The sequence below is a fragment of the Canis lupus genome, chromosome 2 (genome assembly GCF_011100685.1).
Source record: "Canis lupus familiaris isolate Mischka breed German Shepherd chromosome 2, alternate assembly UU_Cfam_GSD_1.0, whole genome shotgun sequence".
Lineage (NCBI taxonomy): Eukaryota > Metazoa > Chordata > Mammalia > Carnivora > Canidae > Canis > Canis lupus.
Genome location: NC_049223.1, coordinates 26042175 through 26067054, shown reverse-complemented (window position 1 = coordinate 26067054; position 24880 = coordinate 26042175).

Genomic DNA, 24880 nt, shown 5'->3' with positions numbered 1-24880 from the left:
TTTCTGCCCATAATTAGTCATTAAATTTATTTATTTATTTATTTATTTATTTATTTATTTATTTATTGTCATTAAATTTTTAAATAAGCCCATGCAAAATTCCCTTGTACAGCCCTGTCCAAGAAAAGATCACTTTCATGTACGTGATTTCATTTTTTTTTCCTTACAATTCCCCATGTGGCAGGCAGAGCAAATGCATTGGGCCCCAAGGCGGCTAGGGGAGGCCTTTACTTGAAATAACCTGAGGTTTAGAATTTTTTAACGTGCGTTTGACAACTCTAACTCCTATGTTCTTTCTACTTGTTGACTCATTACCTGTTGATTCATACATGGACTAAAGTGTTTTATTTATTTATTTATTTACTTATTTATTTTTAAATATTTTATTTATTCCTGAGATACACAGAGAGAGGGAGAAGCAGGCTCCATGCAGGGACTCGATCCCAGGACTCCAGGATCAGGCCCTGAGTCGAAGGCAGGCACCAAACTGCTGAGCCACCCAGGGATTCCCGACTTAAGTGTTTTAGAGAGGGATCCCTGGGTGGCTCAGTGGTTAAGCATCTGCCTTAGGCTCAGGGCCTGATCCTGGAGTCCCGGAATCGAGTCCCACATCGGGCTCCCTGCATGGAGCCTGCTTCTCCCTCTGCCTGTGTCTCTGCCTCTCTCTCTCTCTCTCTCATGAATAAATAAAATCTTAAAAAAAGTCTAAATTTAAAAAAAAAAAGTGTTTTAGAGAGAGATCTAGAGAGAGACAGTGAGCATGAGCAGTGGCAGAGAGAGAGACTTTCAAGCAGACTCCATGCCCAGTGCATGGAGCTGGACATGGGGCTCGATCTCATCACCCTGAGATCATGATCAGAGCTGAAATTGAAAGTGGGTCGCCCCATGGTCTAGTACTTTTGAGACAGAAAATAAAACAGATTTCATATCCTTTGACGTTAAATTTTGATAAGATGGAATTTGAAATTAAAAAGACCATTAGCTGCCGGGGAGGAGTGGGGGGGGAGAGAAAATCAGAAAGATCAGTGCCCTAGAGGGGAGAATCACTGACAAAGTGAAAACCAAGGTAAAAATGTCACCTTTGTCATTTTTCCGGTGCAATAGAAAGAGCCCTCGCTTTTTAGACAAACTTAGATCCAAACTCCAGCTTGAGGGCGTGCTAGTTTTGTGACTTTGGGAGCTCCCCAGAAACCTTTGTAAAGTGCAGCTAAATCATCCATGCACCCCGAGCATTACACGAGAGGGTGAATCTAGCGCTGAGCGGTGTGCATGCCATTGAGCCAACCAGCTGTCCTGGTGGCAGTAGAAATACTAGTAGCAACAGTGGAGTAATCGTGGGAGTGGTAGCAATAATACAATGAGATGTTCAGCACTGTCTACTGATGGCTGACTTGTTCCGGTACAAGTGGACTGTTCCAGTACATGTGAGTTTTTCTGACATCATCCTGTTCCACACGTGCCACTTGATATTTGCCATTTAGTGACTTCTGCTGCACACCTGCACTTTCCTTCCCTTCTCTCTGCTCAGTATTAATCCTCTACCCTCTTCTCCTTTTCCCTAAGACATGTATATATTCAATTAATGTTAATAAACCTATTGATATATCCTTAAATCCACAAGAGTGCTTTTATTTTTTAAAAAAGCATCTGTCAAAAAATAGCACTTGAACCTTTTGCTTCTATAAAGATAGCGGCTCACTGAAATATCTCTGAAAATCTCTCTGAAAAGCTGATGCTTCCTTAAAATAGGAGGTGGGGCTCTCCTTGGCAGTTCATGAGGCTGTGGGTAATGAAACCACAGTGAGAGGTTGGGGTGTATTGCTTTTAATCAGAAAACCATGAAACCTGGGTGGATGCTAGAACATAACAAATATCTACTGTTTGTAAGCATGTTGGGCAGGAGTAAGGAATTCAAAAACTCTAATGTGCAAAATTCTGTAGGAACCCCCACAGCAGACCAGGGGCTGAAGGTAGATGGCTCACAGCAGCATGTATTCAGTCACCAAAATCTACCAAGCAAGTTCAGGGGTCAGGTACCCTCATAAGGATGAGAGACAATGAAGACCTGAAGACACCTTTTTGCGGCTTTCTGACTAAAGCTCCAAACTATAAGAAAGCAATCAGTTAAATCGAAAAACTGAATTCATGCAAGAATGGAGCCAAATGGCTGCCTGGATTTGATAAACCAACCTCTTGCAAAAGGGCAGAAAGTGTAAACTGAAGTTGATCATGAAGAAAGATTATGAACCATTCCTGGCCCTTGGGCATTGGTGAGAATCCTGGCACTTGAGGCCACTACCAGGGGACCAAATGGGCACCTGTTTTCAAACCCCAAAGCTTGGCTGTGTGAGATTTCGTCCTCAGCACTAACCAGAAGGATGTCAAACCTTCTGATCTTCTGACCACTGTCCACAGTGGTCAACAGGTGGAGAATGGTAGTGACTAAGGCAAAAACAGCTGAGTGCAAAAGAATACCTCTCAAGACAGCTGGGGAAAGTGTACTGAGCAAAAGAGAAGGGAGAAAGTATGGATGCATGGCAAGGCGTGTGACTAAGAACAGGTAGTCAGCGGAGAGGTGAGAGCGTGCCTTGTTACATCAAATTACTGCAAGGGGCATTTATTTTGTGTGAGAACACAAAAAGAGCTTTGGCAATTCTGATATGGTTCTTTACAGTATCACCATTTGAGGGCAGTTCACCTTAAGAAATAAGATGGAGCTGGATTTTTTTCCCTAAGACTTTATTTATTCATCAGAGAGAGAGAGACAGAGACATAGTCAGAGGGAGAAGCAGGCTCTCTACAGGGGTCCCTATATGGGACCCCGATCCCGGGATTCTGGGATCATGACCTGAGCCAAAGGCAGATGCTCAACCTCTAAGCCACCCACCCAGGTTTCCCTGGAGCTGGATTCAAATCCTGGTTTGTCTATGAACTAGCTGTATATTCTAAAGCTTCAGTTTCTTCATAAGTGATTTGGGGAAAGTCTTCACCTCGAGAGGGCCACAGCTTATAATGTGTGTAAAATTTTAAGTGCTTAATTGGCAATGGAAGAATTGCCAAGTAAGTGGCGGTTGGAAAAAAAATCATGTGTTGGCTAAATAACTGCACATAGGTGGTTCTGGTAGATCCAAAGCTACTTTGGAGGGCAAAGTTGAAAGTTTTATAGGGAGATTAGAACATATTTCCCTTGAAGTAACTGCTGGGCGTTTCTACCACTGATGCACCTATTGATACCCACAACATCTGCCAGTATGAAGAACTCTTTCTTTGGAAGCTTTGGGTACGTAAAAACATAGATTCTAAAGTCACCATGGCTTTTCTCTTAAATTATATCCTCTAGATCTGAAGGGCTACAATTTCCCCAGTAACTCGCTGTATTTTGACCCACCACACAAACATGCCCTACAGTAGTAAGTAGGGCAGCAGGTCCTCCCGCCCCCCCGCAGGGCATGTGACCACAAAGCCCAAGGCTGTAGAATTCCCTCTCAGCCTCATTGAAACACCAAAATTCAACCAACCTTAACACCAGTAGGGTACATGGAAGACCTCTGTAGAACAACATGTCCCGGCTGCTGGGAGCATGAGCTCCACAGGACAACTATCAGGCCTTGGGGCTGTGGTGCAAGGTACATATAGGAACTCTCAATCAGGAAGAGCAGGGACTGGAACAAGATATTTTCCGGGTAGCACCATGTCTCCCGGATCAGGGCCCAAGGGGTCATTCTTGATTCTCACCCTGTCCCTTTCCACCCAGCTTCCTGTGGGCAATAGCTGCTTGCTCGTGTAATTGGGTCATTACCCAGCAGTAATCCCCTCACAAATAATAATAATAGTACCAGGGGCCGCTAATGTACTGTTGATAGTAGCAGAGAACTGCAGATGAACAATCGAGATTGTCGACCAATAGTTGACCGGTCTTTCTAATTGACAAGTAGTCTCTGAATACCCTAGCGTGGGGTAATTTCATGTGGCTACAGGACTAACAATAAAATCTGTAGCCACTGCTAAGAACAAGAGTTCCCTCAAGTTTACTGAGTTTAGACATAGATTAGTCTCAATAGTGACATGAATTGTAGTCCCATTTCCTCCACGAGCTTTCTGTATGACTTTCAACTTCCTTTTGCCTTAGAAACACTGTCTGTGTGTGGTAGGGGGTAAGAGAGAGAAAGAGATGGGGGGAGGGTGGGAGCAGAAAGAGATAACAGCACCCATCTACTTTGGGACATCATGAGAAATAAGCAGCATCAAGGTCAGATTTCTAACTTATTTGGAACAGTTTGCAGCAAATTCATTTGGGTTTTGGCAATGTCAAGCTCTTTTATCATGGAACCACCCACTTTCCTCCCTCCAGGGCTATCATGACTCACTCCCAAATTATTTGTCCTTGGGAATATTGTTTTTCTTTATCCCTTTTATTTTAACTCCCTTTGATCTACTTTAATCAATTTAATATCCTTAATTGTTTTTTATCTGGAGACATTCATTGCATCTATTTCTCCTGATATGGCCTATTCCCAGTATGGCACTTTAATTTCCTTACAAAATCTGGACCCAAATAAGAGGATGTTGCATGTGAGCTAGAAGGGGAATTGGTGTGGCTCTGAGAAATTAAAACTGTCTTATACACTAAATTCCAAGTGTGGTATTTTTGGACTTTGATGTTTCCTCACTAATAGCTCGAAAGTGGACTTTCTCATCCTGTTTTTCTGTTTAAATGGAGGCTGGAATAATCTTTCATGTATTAAACTAACACTGGGCTAATCTGTTAGAGATCTATATGGAAATGAAATTTGTTTTAGCTAAGAAGGTTAACTAGTACTTCCAGCATACTGTGCCCAAAAGATACAGTGATCTTGACTAAGAACTTTAGTTGAGATTTACTCACACATGAATTTGTTCTGATTTTTTTTTAAAAATGTACTTAGATCTTGAAATATTGAGATATAAGCCATCCTCCAACAACAAGGGGTTGGGAGCAGGACAGGGGAAAGAAGGCATAGGATGGAGATGTAGATTCAATTATGTTCCTCTGAAATGAAATGGATATCACCACATCCGCTTGGAAAATTGCTTTGAGGAATTACAAAAATATAGGAGACTCCTTCACTGAGTATGGACAGACCAGTGATAAAAGCCATAAGTTGTTCAGCACCCAATCTGAAGAAACCCTTCCCCTGCCAAGACTTTGGAGAGATTTTCCGCATCATTTCCTGCCCCAGTCTTCCTAGTGACCACTACGCACCACTGAGATCTCAGAGCTTCTTTGAAGGGAGATTTTTTTCCCTCCAACTTCACATGGAGTTACTTAGACATCTGGCGGGAGTAGCCGTCAAACCACAAATACAACCTTCCTCGACTCCTGGGGAGAAAGGTAGTGATTTCCACTTGACCTCACCAACTAAAAATACAACTTCTGCCGTTACCGTGCCAATCATCATTGCTCAGAACACACTTATGCATTTAAGCCCTTTACCTTTTGTGTTTGTCCGCTGTTTAACTTTGCAAATTTGGCATCAGCTTGTTAGTTTCATGTTTTAATTATAAACACATAATAATGAGGGTCGTGGCTTTCATAATTTACTCCATACGGGACCTAACACTGGACCCCTAACGAATGAGTGATGAAGATGCTGAAGCTGATTGAAATGAACTGTTCGCTTTATTTCCTTCTCATCACAAACACAAACATCAACCCCCTACATCTAACACTCTCTGTTTTTGTTGTTGTTTTGTAAACTTTATGCTTTTCTTTGATAATAGAAACGTGCGTGTGTTGGCAGTGTTGGGTAGTTAGTTGGAATAGATATAATTCGCAATTGTCTCTTGCTTTTGAAAGGATCCACAAAAAGAGAGAGCATAAAACTCCTCCGTTAGACTGGGAATTATTTTGTTTGTATACTTAACTCCCCAGATATAAGTGGAAGCGTTGTCCCTTCAACATCTCTTTCTTCACAACACTAATCCTTTCTAGCAAAAAAGAAAAGAGTTTGCAAGTTTGTAGAGAGGGATTTCCCTATCTTTAGACATCCAGCCATGTCCCCTTCAATACTTCATCACAAATTAAGCAGAGTCTCCTTCCTTGTATGCTGATGCGTATATTGAATTAGGAAACAACCCTTGCCCAGATCCTAACACACACCAGCCTCCTCGTTTTAATGCAACCAAGTCAGTGCTGAGATAATTAATAACATTCATTGCTCTTACTTGATTCTGTACGTTCTTTTTCTCCATGCGAGTATTCTTCTATCTGGTTGCTCCTTACTTGTCTGTTCATGTGCAAAAGCATTAATCCATCAAGCATTTGTGAAATGTCTACTCCAGCCATCACGCTGACCCAAGTCTTTAGGAGTAAAAATTAACTTGAATATCTGGGGAAATAGACGGTATTGTAAGGGATAGAAGATGTACACTGAACACAGAGGCAGAATGAAGCAAGTACACGTCAACACTGATCAGAGCTGTGGGAGTGCAAAGTGAGAAAATGTTTGCTATGAACCACGGATGAGAAAAGACAAGCCAGTTGGAGAAGATGGGTCTTATGCTGAGTTTCAGTGAAGAATTAATGATGGGAAGAAAAAAAAAAAAAAACGGGGAAGGTAGGGAGGAATCATATGGGCAAAAAAAAATTGGTTGAAAAAAGTGTAGTTTCTTTCTTTTTTTAACATTTTCTTTTAAAATAGTCTCTACACCCAATGTGGGTCTTGAACTCACAACCCTGAGATGGAGAGTCGCATGCTCTAGAGACTGAGCCAACCAGGCACCCCAAAACAATTAGTTTGAATGGTAGTAAGGAGGATGGCCATGCAAGCAGTTGGATTTTAACCTCCTACCTCTGTATGTGGTCAGTTGCATTTTTACAAAGTGTGAAGGTCCTTTTTTTTTTTTTTAATTCCAGTTTCAAATATATTTGGCTGTGAATGTCTTATTTCTTAAGAATGGATTAATACAATTTCTATAGTCTTATTAAAGTTTTAATTTTTAAAACAAACTGTTACCCTAAGCTTTGTTTATACCGGGAAATACAGCTTTACCTTCTTTGAAGTCTGAGTATACTCCCTCATTCTACATTCTTGACTGTATGAGAGACGTGATAACTTCTGTAGTTATAAATCCTTCCTGGTGGACATTTCTAGTTAAACCTCTTATGGCCTGCATTTATTTTATGATGACCATTGAGTAGAGCAGCAGGGTGCGCCAGTACTTGGATTGAATCTTCACTGTTTGCAAAGTACTGATGAGGACGTAAGTTATATAAGACACACATGTTTGAATACACTTACATTCTACACAGCACAACTACATGACAAGTGACATAACTAAATGTGTGGTCAAATATAGCTGACTTGACCAGCCAGTAAGTCGTACTGAAAGTCAAGAACTGAGCTTGGAAGTGGTAAGATCTCCAAGGCAGAAAACCAAGAAAGCCAAGATCACCTGGTCAAGGACATGACTGAGAAATGAAAAGCCACTGGATCAGAGTCAGAAAACCTTGTGAGAAATCACCGACTTTTCTAAGCCCCTGTTACTGCTTAGATTCCCTGTGTGCTCCCATTCCCTAATGGGAATTATTATATCACCTTCCTGGGTTTTATTTTTTTTATTATTTTTTAAACATTTTATTTATTTATTCATGAGAGATGCAGAGACAGAGGCAGAGACACAGGCAGAGGGAGAAGCAGGCTCCATGCAGGAAGCCCAACATAGGACTCAATCCCAGGACCCCAGGATCATGCCCTGGACCAAAGGGAGGTGCTCAACTGCTGAGCCACCAGGCGTCCCACCTTCCTGGGTTTTATAAAGATTTTTGGAAAATCGCCATAATGAGATAAATGTGACTATGACCAGTCTTCAGTGCTCTACTGTGCAATGTAAAGTAGCTTTAGAAAAAAAAATAAATAAATAAAGTAGCTTTAGGAGGCAGAAAACCCCAACAACAACAAGATAACAATCGAAGGAAGATTCACTATACTCCGAGAGTGCTGTTTTCTTCTTTGTAACAGTTGGAATCAGCTTATTCCTAGAGACAAGTTGAAGGCAAATTTCCTAGTCCTAAAGGCTAGAATCTAGAAATAAATAAATAAATAAATAAATAAATAAATAAATAAATAAATAACAAAGGCAGTGGCTTATTTGACAGTTCTTTGACTATCTTCCCACCTTGGCTTCCTCAACATCCACCTGCCCTTGGAGGCCTGGGTGCAAAGGGCTTTCCTGCTGAGGATCTAGGGAGTCTTGGTAGTTCACTTTGTCCTTCCTTGAACGATCTGAGGGTCAGAGGTCGGCTACTCAACTGGGGTAGAATTATTGAGCCACTCGATTCCCACCTGGCTTTTTCCACCTACTTCTGCAATCCATCTTTCTGTAACCTGTAGTGGAGAATAATGTTTTTTACCTTAAGGTGGCGTCATTAAAATTTGTCCTGAATAAATACAAATGCATTACCACATAAGGAGGAAAATGTGGCCAACCCCATGTTAAGTAAGGGGAGTGAGATCCCAAATGGGAGGCTTGAAAATAGCTCCTCGTCCCTGCCACTGTTCTACCCTGAGATCTACGTCAGTCTATCTGCTCTGGGTTGATATTGCCCTGGGCATTATATCTCTCTTCATCTCCTGAAGTTTCATCCAAAAGAAGTTACTTTATCAGTGAACTTAAATTTCAGCCTCTAAACATGTTACAGAATCAAATTAAACTACAGATAATTTTGTTCTGAAAACCGAGTGTCAACTGTAATTGCAATCCTGATAGGGGGAAAAACACCCTAATTTTGAGCCCTTTGTTATGAATCCCTATCTTCTCTGTGCAATCAGAATGTCAGTCTTGCAATCCGTGGAACCAAATAAAAAAAAGGTAGCATGCAGTGACACAGGATATGACACCAACTCAATAAGGCATTGGGGTGTGTAAAAAAAAAAAAAAATCACCGGTACAGAGAAAAAAAGATGAAAGTAATATTGACCGACATTTTCTTATTATTAGTGTTCTTTTTAATATCTAGCATTTTATGCCCTTTATATTAGTTCAGAATCTCAGGATCAATAACATTTAAACAAACCCTGAATTAGACTCACGTTCTGTATTTTAAATGTTTGGTCTGTAAAATGCTATCTCCTTCTTTTTTCTTCTAGTAATTTGTCTAAATCCATAATTTAGCAGGTAAGGCTTTTCCAAATAAAATATGTTGAATAAAGTTGTATTGCTTTAGAGAATAAACAGGTACACAGGTGCAGGGCGAGCCGCATCTCTCCCTTTGCTGTCTTCTTATGTAAAAAGCAAGGTTATACATGTTATTTCACTGTATTTCTCCTTTATGGCTGTTTTAAAAGGGAGGAAAACATGAAAATTGTTTTCTTTGTCAGTATGTGACATTTCAGTGCTTCAAAAATTATCGTTTAGTATTTTGCTACGAAAATATTTTCTGGTTATCTACTACCTTGTTTTGATCTGCATTTCCTTATTCATAAATACCTAACTAGGAATTTTCATGTTTTCTCTTCTTACAAAAGTTAACTGTTTTAAGCCATAATTGGCAGATAAACACCAAGTTTTGGAAGATATTATCAAAATAGTTTTATTTTGTTAGAACTGTTGCTACATGAAATTATCTGTAATGTTTCAAGATAAAACAGTGACAGTTTTTTAAAGCTATGTCCAAAGTTGCATTGACGGTTTCAATCACAGTTCCCTTCATGGCTATTTCCCCTGGAAAGCTCAGATTGTAAGTTTAACAAACCTTAACTTTCCTCTTAGTCCAAAAACACGATACTAACTTGTAAAATATCTTATGGTTTTTGTATAAGTAATTTTGAAGATTATTTAAAATACTCAAAAAATTAGCACTATTTAATTTATACTCAATACATGCTATCTGAGAAATTTAAAATCAGTTTTCCAAATCTCTCAAGTGTTTTTCCTAACTGATGAGTAAACTAATATTTTGTTAGACCAAGTTCCACCTTTGATCATTGTACCTCTTGATTTTTGTGAATCTTTCTTGTGTAAAACCCAAGGCATCCAAATGTGAGGTGTAGATGATAGTTTGGGTAAGTGGGTGAATATGAAGCAGGAGTCCTAGTCTCGCGACATACACAGACCCAGGGGATTATTATTTCCCAAGTAAAAATTGACAGGACCCCTCACAAGTACACACTCAGCTTGTCAGCCTTGGCCAGTACTCACACATTTTCTGTTGGAAAAATAGGAAGAGTCATGTGATTCACAAATTTAGAAATAGTATCATGAAGGGAAATTTTACTAAGGCCGTAGTTAAGACATGTCAAGGTGCTGGCTTCTTAGACTCATTCATAACTAGATGGAAAGACACTTTCATATTGTTTAGTGAAAAGTAGCTATAACATCCTTGGGTTTTTGTTTTTTGTTTTGTTTGTTTTGTTTTGTTTTCAAAAGTAGATTAAAAGCATTTCTCTAAAGTCATGTCCTTCCAAACATGAAGAGGGAAAAAAAAAAAAAAAAAAAAAAGACTGGAAATATCTACTCATGGAAGGCTACAGTTTTAGTTACTAGCTTGATTTTAACTTACAAAAACTTAATTCTGAAAAATATAATGTGCATTTATGTTTAAAGGAAGTATCATTATTTGGGGGGTTTTAGGTAATAAAGCTATGAGCATCTGCTAATCTCTCTCTTCTTTATAAATGTATATCACATAAGTACTAGTTAAAGAAGGAAACTAATTAAATATGACAGAAAAAAATGTTTATCTTAAGTGTCGATGTGAATTTTTTTCTTTGTACGAGAGAGAGAAAGAAATCAGCTGTATATGGAATAATTCAATTGAACGAACATAAACATAGGCAAAACCCCCCAGAATTTAAAGGTAATAATGCTTTCCCAGTTTCATTGACCTCTAAGATCAATGTTTTATCTAACACATACCATATAAGTAAATCTAAGTAAAAACCAGATGAAGTTTACAAAGAAAAAAATTGTACAGACTATTTTTTTTAGGTTTGTCACAAATGAACTAAGACATAAATTCAGTCCTAAATTATGTGTGGAATAATATTTCATAAAACTATACGCAAGTGATATTCTATAATGATAACATATAACAAGTGATCAAAATGCATTAATATCAATAATGAACTATAGATTTTAAACAAACAGTGCACCACAATTGATGTTTTAGCAATGTTGAGTACTGTAGAAAAAAGAGTGACCTTGAAAGTTAAACTCTTAGATCAAACCAATTTCCCAAATCTGAAACAAAATCCAAACAGTAGAGATAAGAGGGAAACCACCCCCACAGATTTGGTTTTATGTATGGATTAATTCACCCAAGGGAAGTGAAACAGGGTATGGTACAGACGGCCAGATTCATTTCCACAGGAAAGAGCCGAGAGGAATGTGGTTCTCCTTAATTTAATGACTGAACACCCTATTGCCAATATTCCCATAGGTGAAGTAAAGTGCTTTGCACCATTACACTCAGTAAAAATGCCTCTGTCAGAAGAAACCTACAAATGAGGCTTCTTGGATGCCTAAGAATCTTCTGGACAGCAATGGATGGCCCAAAGTAAATCTGACTCCATATCTAAAGCAGGTCAGAACTCAGAGACATAAAGTGATGTGCAGATGTTAACGAATTATACAACAAAGGAGAATACAGACTTGATGCTTACTTGTGTGCTTTATTTTGTTTGGTGTTTGTTTTCATTAAGATCTATCCAAATTTAACTTAAATTTTAAGGAAAAAATATACACTCACAGACAAATTCAAAGACAACAATACCAAGTTACAGGGAAATGTCTTTGTTAAAACTGATCCTTCCCTACTTTAGGATCATGGATTTGGGGCTAGAAAAGAGGGATTATGATAATCCGAGGCATGCACAGATTATCACACTAGATGAATGTTGAAACACCAGTGCAGAAAAAGGCCTTTCAGGAAAAATTGCAGAGAAAATATCCATTTTTATTTTCAGGCACACATTGGAATTTGGAGAAAGGTCCGCCTAGGTACCTCTTCTACATTTGTACTGGAGAGTGAGGGGATATAAATTCAGTTTCCAGCTCCACTGAAAATCAGCTGTGCTGTCCTGGGCAAGTCCCTTAATTTCTCAGAGCCTCAGGTTTTAAACGAATTAATGAAATATTCTCTAGAGGCTTAAATTCTCATTGATAAGCTTTTGCATTTAGTTCATCCATGCTGATTTACTTTCAGTGCCTTCTCTATAACAATAATACTTGTTGCCATTTTAAATTCATTTTCCTTTCTTTTATTTTTATTTATTTTGCATTAACAGCTACCTATAGGTAAGCATAGATGTCTGTTCATAAGTTCTACAAGATGATTTCACCCATTTCCCTCTCATTCCCCTATTCATATGTGATGATCCAGTCATCAGCAACATTAACTTTTATTGTTGTTCAAATACATTATTTTTGAACTAACATAGTTTAAAAGGAAAAAAAAAAAGAAAAGGTAAAGGCTTAATGCTTCAATAATTTATCTATGGTACCCATGCTTGTGCACTGAATTATGTGACCTAAACATTTCAAAGTTGGGCTTTGTATGGAATAGTTGAGTTATTTTTTAAAAAAAGAGAAATCAGAAGCTCAGAGATTTGAAGGGTCTAAGAACATGAGTGAATTCTGGCCTTGTTTTAGATCCAAGGTGGGGAAAATTGACAGTTTTTCACTAAATAATATTAACAAAAGTTATTGGATGATAAGTGAAGAGACCCACTGGGCTAATTGGAGATGAAGGTTTTAGTATCGATGTTGTCACCAATTTCTCTTAAAAAGTTTGTACTAGGGTATCTTTAATGCCTGCCCCAAGTCTACTTTGTTATAATTATCAATAGATACATTTATGAAAATGAACAAAGTCCTAATTATTGTTTTGAACAGGAAATCTACTTTCTAAAACCTGACTTGTGAAGAAGAGTTTCTTGGCTGAAGGCTCTTTTTCTTACAGTTTTGTCTGTTTATGCTTCTAACTTTACTATTTTTGGTGTCCTCTTTCAATTCGAATATCACTTTTAATTGAAGTTCTGTATTTGATCACCAGCTACTTTCAAGATGAAAAATAAAGGAAATTAAATACTATATAACTATGATAGTTTGGGAACAAAAAAGAATAGAAACACACCTTTAGGCAACCAATGATTTATTTTATTTTTTTATTTTATTTTATTTTATTTTATTTTATTTTATTTTATTTTATTTATTTTTTAAGCCAAAGATTTTAAAAACCAAATCCCTTTTTAGAATAAAATGAATACTATGTATCATGGAGATCTAGGCAATATTGAGGCCACTGTGATATTGTGCTCTACATTTTATTTATTTTTCATTTTTTAATTTTTATTTTTTAAAGATTTTATTTATTTATTCATGAGAGATACAGAGAAAGGCAGAGGCACAGGCAGAGGGAGAAGCAGGCTCCCTGTGGGGAATTCAACGTGGGACTTGATACTAGGACCCCCGGATAATGACCCGAGCAGAAGGCAGACACTCAACCACTGAGCCACCCAGGTGCCCCTGTGCTCTACATTTTAGAAACATAGTTTAGTAAACATTATCCAGCCAAAGGGCACTTTCTCATTGGTTTATTGCAAACAATTATAAAAATGTGGAGTGTGTTGAAATATAAAAGCTAATATGACCAAAATCTCTATGAAAGGGGCATAGAACGAGGAACTCATTTGCTATGTTCACTAGTGGTTAATCAAAGTTATACCTTGTTGTTTTAAAAACCATCCCCAATGCCAAAATGAAACTGTATATCTGATTTCTAGGTCAATGAAAGAGGACTGCATGGGGTTAACCTGAAGGCCCACATTCCATCAGCAGCAGAAAGTTTGTGTTTTAGCTTCCTTTATGCCAGTGGTCGGGACCCACTCACTCTGAGCAGAGGCTCTGCGGTTTAGTTTAGCTTGGTTTCCAGTGTATGTGTGTGTGTGTGTGTGTGTGTGTGTGTGTGTGTGTGTTCTCCCATTGCTCTTCCTACTACTCAAAAATAAGGAAAGAAGAAAAAAAAGAAGAAGAAAAAGAAGAGGCCAGGCCAAGAATAATAGGGATGGTTTTCTTTTAAGCCTTGGTAGAAATGCATAAAATGCACCCAGGAAGCAGCAAAATGTGGTAGTGCACCTTGCATTTTGCTTTGATAGATTCTAATTATAAAAACAAGAATGTTAAAGGGAAAAAAAGGAAGAGAAAGGAAAAAGGAAAAGAAAGAAGAAAGAAGAAAGAAAGAAAGAAAGAAAGGAAGGAAGGAAGGAAGGAAGGAAGGGAGGGAGGGAGATACATGGGCAAAGTGCATCCTAAACCCAAGCAGGCTGGCGCCAGGCTAATGGAACCCTTGGAAGGACAACCTGTACGGGCACTTGATGTGGTCAGCCTGTGAATCATGCTTGTAACTTGTCTCACTCCACTGGAACCCTCAAGGGGTGTTTGTCAAGGAAGGGAGAAGGAAGAAAAAAAAAAAAAAAGGCTCAGTAAGGCTGGGTGGCAGTCACGCACATCTTACCTCTCACCCAGCAGTGACCTTAGTATGTTTTCATGTTTATCTAAAAAAGATAAAAGGTATGATTGCTCAGGAATGAAAACATGGGTAACAGTCAAACAGAGGAAAGCAGAAACAGCAGTTTAAGACGATGAGGGAAATGTAAACCAGCCCTTGGAAACATTTGACATTGCCTGTCTCCCCGCAGAGGTCATGGTTGTATTCTATTGAAACAAATAGGAGCGACCAAGCAGACGGTTTTGATAATGGGGAGCAGGCTTTTCGTAGGTGCGTGTCTTACTGTCAGAATTTGTAAGATCCTAAAACTAACAACATGGTTTCAGCCAGGACAAATGGCTTCAAATTTTCCCAACTGCAAGGAGTTATTAGATTCAGGGATTTAGGCAGTCAACTAGTAAGAACAGAAAGATTTGATTAGGTTCAACGTATGTAATGTTGTGTTGTGCCGCAAAAAGGGATTATGTTAGGCTCCAGAAAAATGTAATGAGGGGAAAACGCGGAGTCTCTTTTGGTACAAAGTTAAAAAGGTAGGAAGCTAACATATCGTTTGCCCATGAGAAACTAAAGAGCAAGCTGCCTTTGACTCCAGATACTGTGTTTGTCACCCGAAGTCTTAAGTCACATACACTGTCGGTTCTCAGTCTCAGGCTCAGTTGATTTTGACCTTAAAAATTCCCTGATTAGGGTATTAAAACACGTCCAGCTGAGAGAGCTCAGGGGAGTGTCTCAACATCCCAGGGAAACATTGAGGTGTATGCAAAGTTCCTTCAATCACAGGCTTTCCATCGATGGAGAGCAACAAAAAAGTAGTTAAATAAAAAGATCAATTTTTCATTTGACACAAAGTAAATCATTACTTTCTTCTGGGATGCGCAGTACCTTTCCCCACTGTTGGTTCCATTTCCCATCATACCCTTGACCTTGGAGGTCAGCTGTCATTGGAAGATGAAGCTCTGAATAAACAGAGAAGACCCTGTGGTGTGTCTTATCTCTGCATTTTGCCTCAAATCTCCGGGCGGAGCTTTAAATTATTCATCCACTAGTGCTCTCTCCGAGTTACACATCTCCATCACCCACTCCCCTTCCCCCTCCTGGTTTGTGAGTGAAGGCGGTATCCTTGGGAACCTTATCAGAGATCACAGATTCAAGCTCCAGAAATGAAATAAAAGAGGAAATTGGCTGTATTAGCATAAGAGGAGTCAGCCTGGAGTTGAATACACACATCACCCAGGAGCACACTGGCTTGCCTTATCAGTACCGTTTGATCACTACTTTCTTTTTTTTTTATATACATTCTTTAATTCCATCCAGCCCACTCCTTTGTTCCAACTCATATGAGGGAACATATGAAATAAGAGCAGATGGCATGAGGTCCTGAATAGTTTTCAACACTTCCAACCTTTTCTAGGCTCAATAAAAACAGCATAAATAAAATGCTCATTCTAAGATAGCTTTTACAGCCTCACCTCTCTCTCCTACCCCCAGGAAAAGAGGCGTTATTGCGATTTCAAGGTGGGGAAAGAAACTGTAAATAGTTAAAGTTTGATTTGGTGGATGTTGCAGCAAAAGCTAGAGTATCATTCAGGAACATAATCTAAGATATAGGTTAAATGTAGTAATGTGTTTTCCTTTTTGAGTGGAAGCACAGGTAGCAAACTGTACATTTTTTTTTTTTCTGCAAGCACAGGGTTTTTTTTTTTTTTTTTTTTTTTTCTCATTTTGTCCTTCAAAATTATTCTTCGAGACAAGGCCCTTCGAATATATTCTGATTAAGGATGTTGCCATGATCGGTTTATTTTATCTATGAAAACAGTAGCCTGGAACCACAGTTTTTAAAGATGCATCCCATTCAGGAGCTCTGTGCACATAAATGTACATTACCACAGAGACACACTATTCCTTGGTGAGTTAATTTTTCTAAGCTTTCTTTGTAATTCCAGGATCAATAAGCATAGGTTAATCAACTTTTACTTCACGCTTACTGTTTTCCCTCCAAACTCATTGAATGTGACCTCTAGTTTTCTCTAGGAGATTGACTATGGGTAACCAAAAATACCATGTTGGTTACTTAACCAAGTTTACGAAAACTTTAAAATCTTGTCTCGCTATTATTTCATATTATTCATTGCTACCAATTAGACGACAGATGGGATAGTCTTGGTTTGATATTGCATAATTACCATTGTGACTTTTCTTTTCAAATTTTACTGCTATATCTTTTCCAAGCAGAATAAGAGTCGGCATTGCTTCTTTTAGGTCTGGGCTAAATATTGCTGTTGATGGAGTACTTGACAGTTTCCACATTCCGTGCAGATGCTGATTTCAGTGAAAGCTCATGAGGAATATAAATATAATTACTCCTCTCTGCACCCATCTCCAATGAGAAGGATGACACTAACTTTTAGATCTCTTTGGTAAATGATAAAGACAGGACACAGGTTCACATCTTCCTCTTTGAGGCCTATTGCAGAATTTCACTATATTCCTTTTAAGTAAGTGATTGGAAGAGCCTTACCCTCAATTCCCCAAATCATGAGCAAAACTAGTGAGTGACATAATGATAAATTAGAAACTGGTGGCAGGATTTGGCAGGACCTGAGATGATGGCCACATTTCCAGCCATGTAATAATGTACTTTATTCACAGAAAGATTTCTAGAAGATAAGGAAAGAAAATGAAGGATGATTTAGATAACAAAACAAAATACAACATATTGCCTGAAATGAACAGATAACTTTTTTATTATTTCTAATTCAGCATTTTGATTACTGGTGTAAAGAAGAAAATAATTAACTTATTGTGGCCATATGAAAAGTTTGCTAAGCTAAGCTCCCAAAGTGTAGTAGAAATTTATATTGAAAGCCATTGGCGACAGTGAGATAGATAATTAAGATTCTCCAGTTTATTCCTTCATAATCGACTCATCAACAAATGTTTACTCACTGCCTATTGTGTACTGACCTAAGAGATCCAGAATCAGTAAATACATATGATGGAAGCAAATTTTCAAAGACTTAATTTTACCTCAATATGAATATGTTTACAAATCGTACAAAAGGACTTAAATGGTAGAAACACTGTGTCCTACACAATCCCCAGTCTTTATAACTAGCCAGTTTTCATGCATTCTATTTTTATTTGCATACATGCTTTAAAGTTCTGTTTTTCATTACCAGCATATCCTCTACAACTGCCTTTTCCATGTCCTAATAATAGTACCCAATGCTCACTGAGCAATTACTTTGTGCCAGGCATTGTCTTACTTTGTGTGTATTGGTGCAATTATTTCCAAAAGTCACTATATGTTATAGGTATCATTCAGCTCATTTTACAGATGAAGAAACTGAATTTCAGAATGTACTTTAAAAGCTGTTACCTAAATTCAGTGTTCTACTTGTTATATATAATATGTATACACTATATAATACATATATAATATATATTTGAAGAAAAAAATTTGCTACTTTTAATGAAATGTGTATGCATGAAAATGTCAGTGTTTCACAATGAGAGTTTATAAAAGAAATTGCTTTGCTGTGCTTACAACTCCATTTAAAGTTTTATGTAAACTGTTAATCACTATTTTAGGTTAAGGTGGGCAATTTGAATAGAAGTAAAATGACCACAGATACTTATGTAAATTACCATTTTGAGGCATATTTTATATTATAATTAGCCTGTTTTTCTATGTGATATGTGAATATAGGCCTCCTTTCCTTACATAATTCTCATCTTACTAGGTAATATATTAGGATGTACTGCTGTATATCATTGACCTTCTCAGTGGTCTACAGTTGGTTCACCGTAACATGATATGGATCCATTCAACTCATCCAAATTGGTATTCAGAGAACCTTGCAAATCAAATTCTCAAGCTTCTTTTCTGCTCTAGCAATATTTGTTATTTCATTGATAATTTTTTTACATGCATTTTCTCTGCTTTCTTCTTAGATATTCCAGTAGTGTAATGGTGAGTCTCCGGAAAGTTCATCTGAAACTCCTACCTCTCATCTTGTATTCTCAGACTCTGCTTTCTATTCTGAATTTCTTGCATTTGTCTTCCAATTCCGTATCTGAAGGTTTTGTTTGCTAATTTAATTTCCATGAGCTCCTTTTTCATGGCATCCCATCCTTTTTCGTTTGCTCTTTTTCTTTGCATGAATGCATGACTATGAGCATGTGCGTGTGTGTATCTTCTCATATTATTCTGGAAATTCTAAAAAGATTTGTTTTCAGTTATTTTCTACACCTACTTTATCTTTACTATCATTATAATGGGGTTTCAGGAGTCAGTCAAGATACAGAAGTATGCCTGAGAGACCATCTTCAAGAAGAAACCTCTTAATGAACTCATATATTTAAATGTTTCTCATAAGGAAAAATAATCGATTTGGTTAATTAGCCCTAGCTAACAGGCTATATACTAGATACAGTTCACTTCAGTGTTAATATTCCTTAAATTGCTACCATTCTAATATATTCTATTGTCAATTGTAAATACCTGCCATGCTGGGGCAACCAAATATGTGAGTGTGATACCTGTGTACAGAAAGAGAGAGAGAAATACAAATAAGAAATAGTGGAATAATCATGAACATTTTATTTTATTGGGGCACTGTCCCATAGTCTACTTATAATATTGAGTCTCCTGATAGCTCACCAAATAATCACATGAGACTATTAATTTAAAATAAACTTAGGGCAGCTCAGGTGGCTCAGTGGTTTAGCATTGCCTTCAGCCCAGGGTGTGATCCTGGAGACCCCAGATCGAGTCCCACATCAGGCTCCCTGCATGGAGCCTGCTTCTCCCTCTGCCTGTGTCTCTGCCTCTCTCTCTCTCTGTGTGTGTGTGTGTGTGTGTCATGTATAAATAAACAAAATCTTTAAAAAAATAAAATAAAATAAACTTAGCTATGGTTTCTCCAGCAAACTGATTGAGGCTTTTCAGAGAAAGTACAGATAATTATTTCACCACATAATACTACTGTTTATTTCCAGCAACTCTACTTTTGGATATGTATCCAAAATCCTTAACCTCAAGATCTTGAAGAGGTATTTGCACTCTACATTCAGTGCAACATGATTCACAGTAACCAAGATACGTAAGCAACCCAAGTGTCCATCGATGGATGAACGAATAAGGAAAAAGTGATATATATATCCAATGGAATATTATTTAACCACAGAAAAAGAAGAAAATCCTGTCACATGTGCCACCATGGATGAACTGGAGGACAGTATGCTACATGAAATAAGCCACAGAAGAACGGTGCATAATTCCAGTTATGTGAGATATGTAAAAGAGTTAAATTTGTAGAAACAGAGAGTAGAACGGTAGTTGCCAGTGGCTGCTGGTTGGAAGAATTGGGGAGTTGGTGTTCAACGGGTATAAAGTTTTAGTTATACACAATGCGTAAGTTCTAGAGAGCTGCTGTGTGATACTGTGCCTATAGTTATCATGTTAAATGTTATTACCACAAAAAAAATTAAACCCAAAAGATTGCTTCTCTTTGTTACAAAAGTCAAAGCAGAGATCAAAATTACAGAGAACTGTTTGAAAGTTACATTTTAAAACAAAAAGTGGCATGGATGATTTCCAAGAATCTTCAAAAAACTACCTGCAGGGATCCCTGGGTGGCGCAGCAGTTTAGCGCCTGCCTTTGGCCCAGGGCGCGATCCTGGAGACCCGGGATCGAATCCCACATCGGGCTCCCAGTGCATGGAGCCTGCTTCTCCCTCTGCCCGTGTCTCTGCCTCTCTCTCTCTCTCTCTCTCTCTCTGTGACTATCATAAAAAAAAAAAAAAAAACTACCTGCAAATTATGATGGTGTGTGTGTGTGTGTGTGCGCGCGCGTGCGTGTATGTGTTTTTCCAGAAAGCAAAATGAGCTAGGGGGTAAATTGTTTTATGAAATGGCACTGTGGACGTTTTGCCTTCGGGATGAGATGGTGACTCTGATGGGCCCCTGTCAGCAGATATTTTACATTGCAGATGGATGAAACCACAGGTGGGCAGAATGAAAATCATCTCCCCATATGTATGTTGCATATATGAGAGGAAATGTTAGATGACTTTTTGTTTTGTTGATTACTGAACACCTGTGCTTCAGGAGAAGAAATCTTCCAGACACTGATAAGGCAATCCCTCCAATATAAGCAGGGGGGTGGGGGGAGTAGGATGGCTTTGAAGTTACTCCTCCTTGAGCCACAACAACCTGCATCAGAGGAAAGTCCTGCTGGGCTCTGAGCAAGAGGTATGATTGGTGCCCTTTCAGGCACCACCTTATTTGTCAAGAACAGTTGAAAGTTTATAATTTGCCACCTAATTGTGATTCAGGACCAAATAGATACAGTAAAAATTGAGTATAGTCACATTTCAGAGTGTAAATCCTTTTACTTTACTGTGCTGTGTGAATAGACCATCAATAGAAGACTGCTTTTCCAAACTTCCAAACAGGAAGTATTTTCTGAGGGAAAGTTAGATTTTATATGAAGAGTAAGATAAAAACTTGAAACAGATATTACAGATTCAAGCATCCTTTTCTATGTGGAATATTTACATTAATTAGATATACTCTCTTGACCTGCAATGACCAGACTAGAGCTTAAAATGCTACAACTTTATAAGAAAATATTTTATTTATTTGTTTGAGAGAGAGAGAAAGAGAGAGAGAGACAGAGAACATGAGCAGGAGGAGGGAAAGAGGGAGAAGCAGCCTCTCCACTGAGCGGTGAGCATGATGCAGGATTCAATCCCAGGACCCTGGGAACATGACCTGAGTCAAAGGCAGACACTTAACCAACTGAGACATCCAGGTGTCCCAAAATGTTACAATTTTCTTTTCTTTTTTTTTTTAAAGTAAGTATTTTTTTAAATTTTTATTTATTTATGATAGTCACAAAGAGAGAGAGAGAGAGGCAGAGACATAGGCAGAGGGAGAAGCAGGCTCCATGCAGTGGGAGCCCGACGTGGGATTTGATCCCGGGTCTCCAGAATCGCGCCCTGGGCCAAAGGCAGGCGCCAAATCCCCTGCGCCACCCAGGGATCCCACCAAAATGTTACAATTTTCAAAGGTAAAAAATATATATCAGTATTTATTAAGATGACTGCAATCTAAAATTTTATTCCCAGATGGATGGGGGAAAATATTCATTAAAATTACCCTGAATTTGGAAATAAGAATAGATTTAAAACTATGATGATCTATTCCCTTGTTTTTAATCAGTGTTTTTTTTTCTATTGAAAAGTTAACATATTTTTTGTGGTATTGAAATATGAGGAGTTTTGGTATGATCCAAAAATAGGGTCATATTGGAAGGACTACTTTCTAAAAATCTCAATATTTTCTCAGTCATTATACTCGATCAAGAATGAGTAAAGACCATTATTCTCAGTTCCTGTGTACAGTAGTTGGTTTTAAGATGAATGAAATTAGGGGAGCCTGGGTGGCTCAGTTAGTTAAGCGTCTGCCTTCTGCTCAGGTCACAATCCTAGGGTCCTGGAGTGGAGCCCCCATCAGGGTCCCTGCTCAGTGGGGAGTCTACTTCTTCTTCCTGCCTCTGTCCCTACCTGTGCTCTTTTTCTCTCTGTCAAACAAATAAAACCTTTAAAAAAATAAAGTGAATGAAATTTTTTAAAAAGCCATTAGCAATTAGTAAGACCAGGAATGATTTTTAGCTGCTATGCTGTGGCAACCAGAACTTGACCCCTGACTGCTTAGCTCCAATTAGGACAGGGGTAAATTTCAATGGCAACTGAATTTCTTGAATCCCTTTAATGGACTCCCAGAGAGATGAACAGCTCCTTTTCTACCATTACAGTGGAGCGAAAAAGAACAACTCTAGCAACAAAAATAGAGACTATCATCGTATTATTCTGTGTTTTTATATTTCCCTCTGCTTTCAACCATTCTTTATTTATACATCCAAGAAGAAAAAAAAAAAAAAAACAAAGGAAAAAGTAAGTACTCTGTGAAGTCTAGAGAGATTAATGCTTTTAAATGATCAATTTTTCATTATTATTATGGTAATTACTGCTTTTGGGAGAGGCATTCCATACTCTCTGAAACTAAAATGATCAAATGTTATAAACCTTTATATGCACATACTTAACAGCTTTATTGAGATATAATTGATATATAAAAAACCTGCATGTGTTTAACATAGACAATTTGATGAGTTTGGGCATATGCGTGCATCCATGAAACCGTCACTACTGTCCATAGAGTAGATCTAGACGTCACCTTCAAAAGTTTCCTTATACCTCTTGTGTTTTTTTTTTTTCGTGTGTGTGTGTGTGTGTGTGTGTGTGTGTGTTTGGTAGGAACACTTAAAATGAAATCTACCTTAACAAATTTTTAAGTATACAAGATAGTGTCCTTAACTACAGGCACAATGTTGTACAATTAACCTCTAGAACTTACTCATCTTGCATAATGGAAACTTTATACCCAATGAACAACTCATTTGGTTGGTTTTTGTCCTGTATGGGATTTTCCTCCCCTCTCCAAGTTTGAGAGATGGTAAGAGTTTTCTTCCAACTATTTCTTTCTTTGGATCACCTGGCTTGCCCTCAAATAAATCAACTTGCTTCCCTTTATTTTGGGGCATTCATCAATGAATTAATTTGGTACAGATTCCGAATTAATTATGAAGTCACGTGGGCTTATTCTGACTCTTTCTAAATTGGATTCCAGTTGAACTCTTGCCTCAAGTGCAGACCCCACAGGAAAGCAGCCCAAACGCTCACCTAACAATGACTATGTGCTACCCATGGCCTTAAAACACTTGATCTGGTAAAGGTGGATGAGGCAAGAAGGAATGCAGAGGGAAGTGGGAATTGTGCTGAGTTTTCCCTTCACTGCAGTCTGATTTATGACCTGGTGTCAGGGAAAGGCTGTCAGAGGTGCTTATTTGTGGCTCCTTACCACTTCCTTCTCCTGGACACCAGCATCCTAACCTCTATGAGGATGAAGATGATAATATTAGGCAGTAGTCTAATACTATACAGACTAGTAGGCTAGCATATATACTGATCACCTCTAGAAAAAGGAAACAAGCCTGTTGAAACACAACCAACATTCAGTTTAAGTGGGAGCACAATGATCAGGGTGGTAGTCAAGGTGCAGGAGCATCATGAACGTGTCACACCCAAGTCCTGTCCAGATGGAGCACTCAATGTGACTCAAGAGATAATACTTCTCAACAGGAAATACCTTCTAAAAGAAGAAAAAAAAAAAAGATAAGCCAACTGTGTCCTAAACTGCATGGGACAGACTAGAAGTGCTAAAGGCATTTGGAAGAGGAAAATCATTGAGTGTTGCCATGGTCAAGGAAAGACATCCCTTAGGAGAGGATTTCCAGGATCCTCCAATGGGGCAGAACAGCTGGTCATCCTAGGTCATACATTTCCCTAATTCTGTTCTCGTTTGGCAGGAGAAACGTAAAGTGCCCACTTTCCTTGGGCCATCAGGCTCAGCGGCGTGAGAGCAGCCATGCTCTCTTTTCACATGATTTAGCAGCTACAAAGTCCCTGCCAAATCTTGCAACTGTGTGTGTGTGTGTGTGTGTGCATGCATGCACAAGTGTTTTCTCTCCCTCACACTGCCTGCATGAATCAAAGGTGGCATCATAAAGAACCTGAAATTTGCATGATTTGTGAGAGGCTCACATGCGTTGGCAAGGCCAGTGGCAGTTTAAACAAAAAGGGCAGCTGTCCTAATTCCCAGCTCCCTGGCACCAGTCCGCCTGCAGCCCCCCTTCCTTTTTCCCCAGTGCCAAACAGGTCAACTGTGCTGCTTCTCTTTAAAGTAACAGCATCAAAATATTTCTAATATCAATACTCCCATTCCACGCATTGCTCTCCATCATACCATCTTCCTGATAGCCATTCCTTTCAAGTTTGAATTTCAATAAAAAATTAAATCTGTACCAATATGTGAGGTTATTAAATTTATATGATGCAGGGGATCAAGTGTCCTCCTAAGATACTAAATAGTATATACACACTTACCCTTTCCTTCAGAGGGTTGCCAGGATATGGTAGGTCAAGTATCCTTAAAATGACCTCCCTTCTACTGGAATGAAAAGACAGAAGGACTTCTACTTCCAGCTAAGATGCAGTATCAGAGATTGAGTTTACCATTCAAGCCTGAAAGAACTAAAAATAAAAAAAAAAAAAAACAGACAAAATACAAGAAAACTGTTTTTTAGACACAGATATCAGGCAGCAAAGGGCAGTGATTCGTGAAAGAGAAGAAACAAACGAAGTGAGCCCTAAGGTTACCCCAGGGGACTGTCTTGTGAAAGCTTCCAGGCTGCTCTTCAGGAAGGAGGAACTAGGTGAGCCTGGGGGTCTTTCTGGAAGAGTAATGGGAAGAGACACACACAG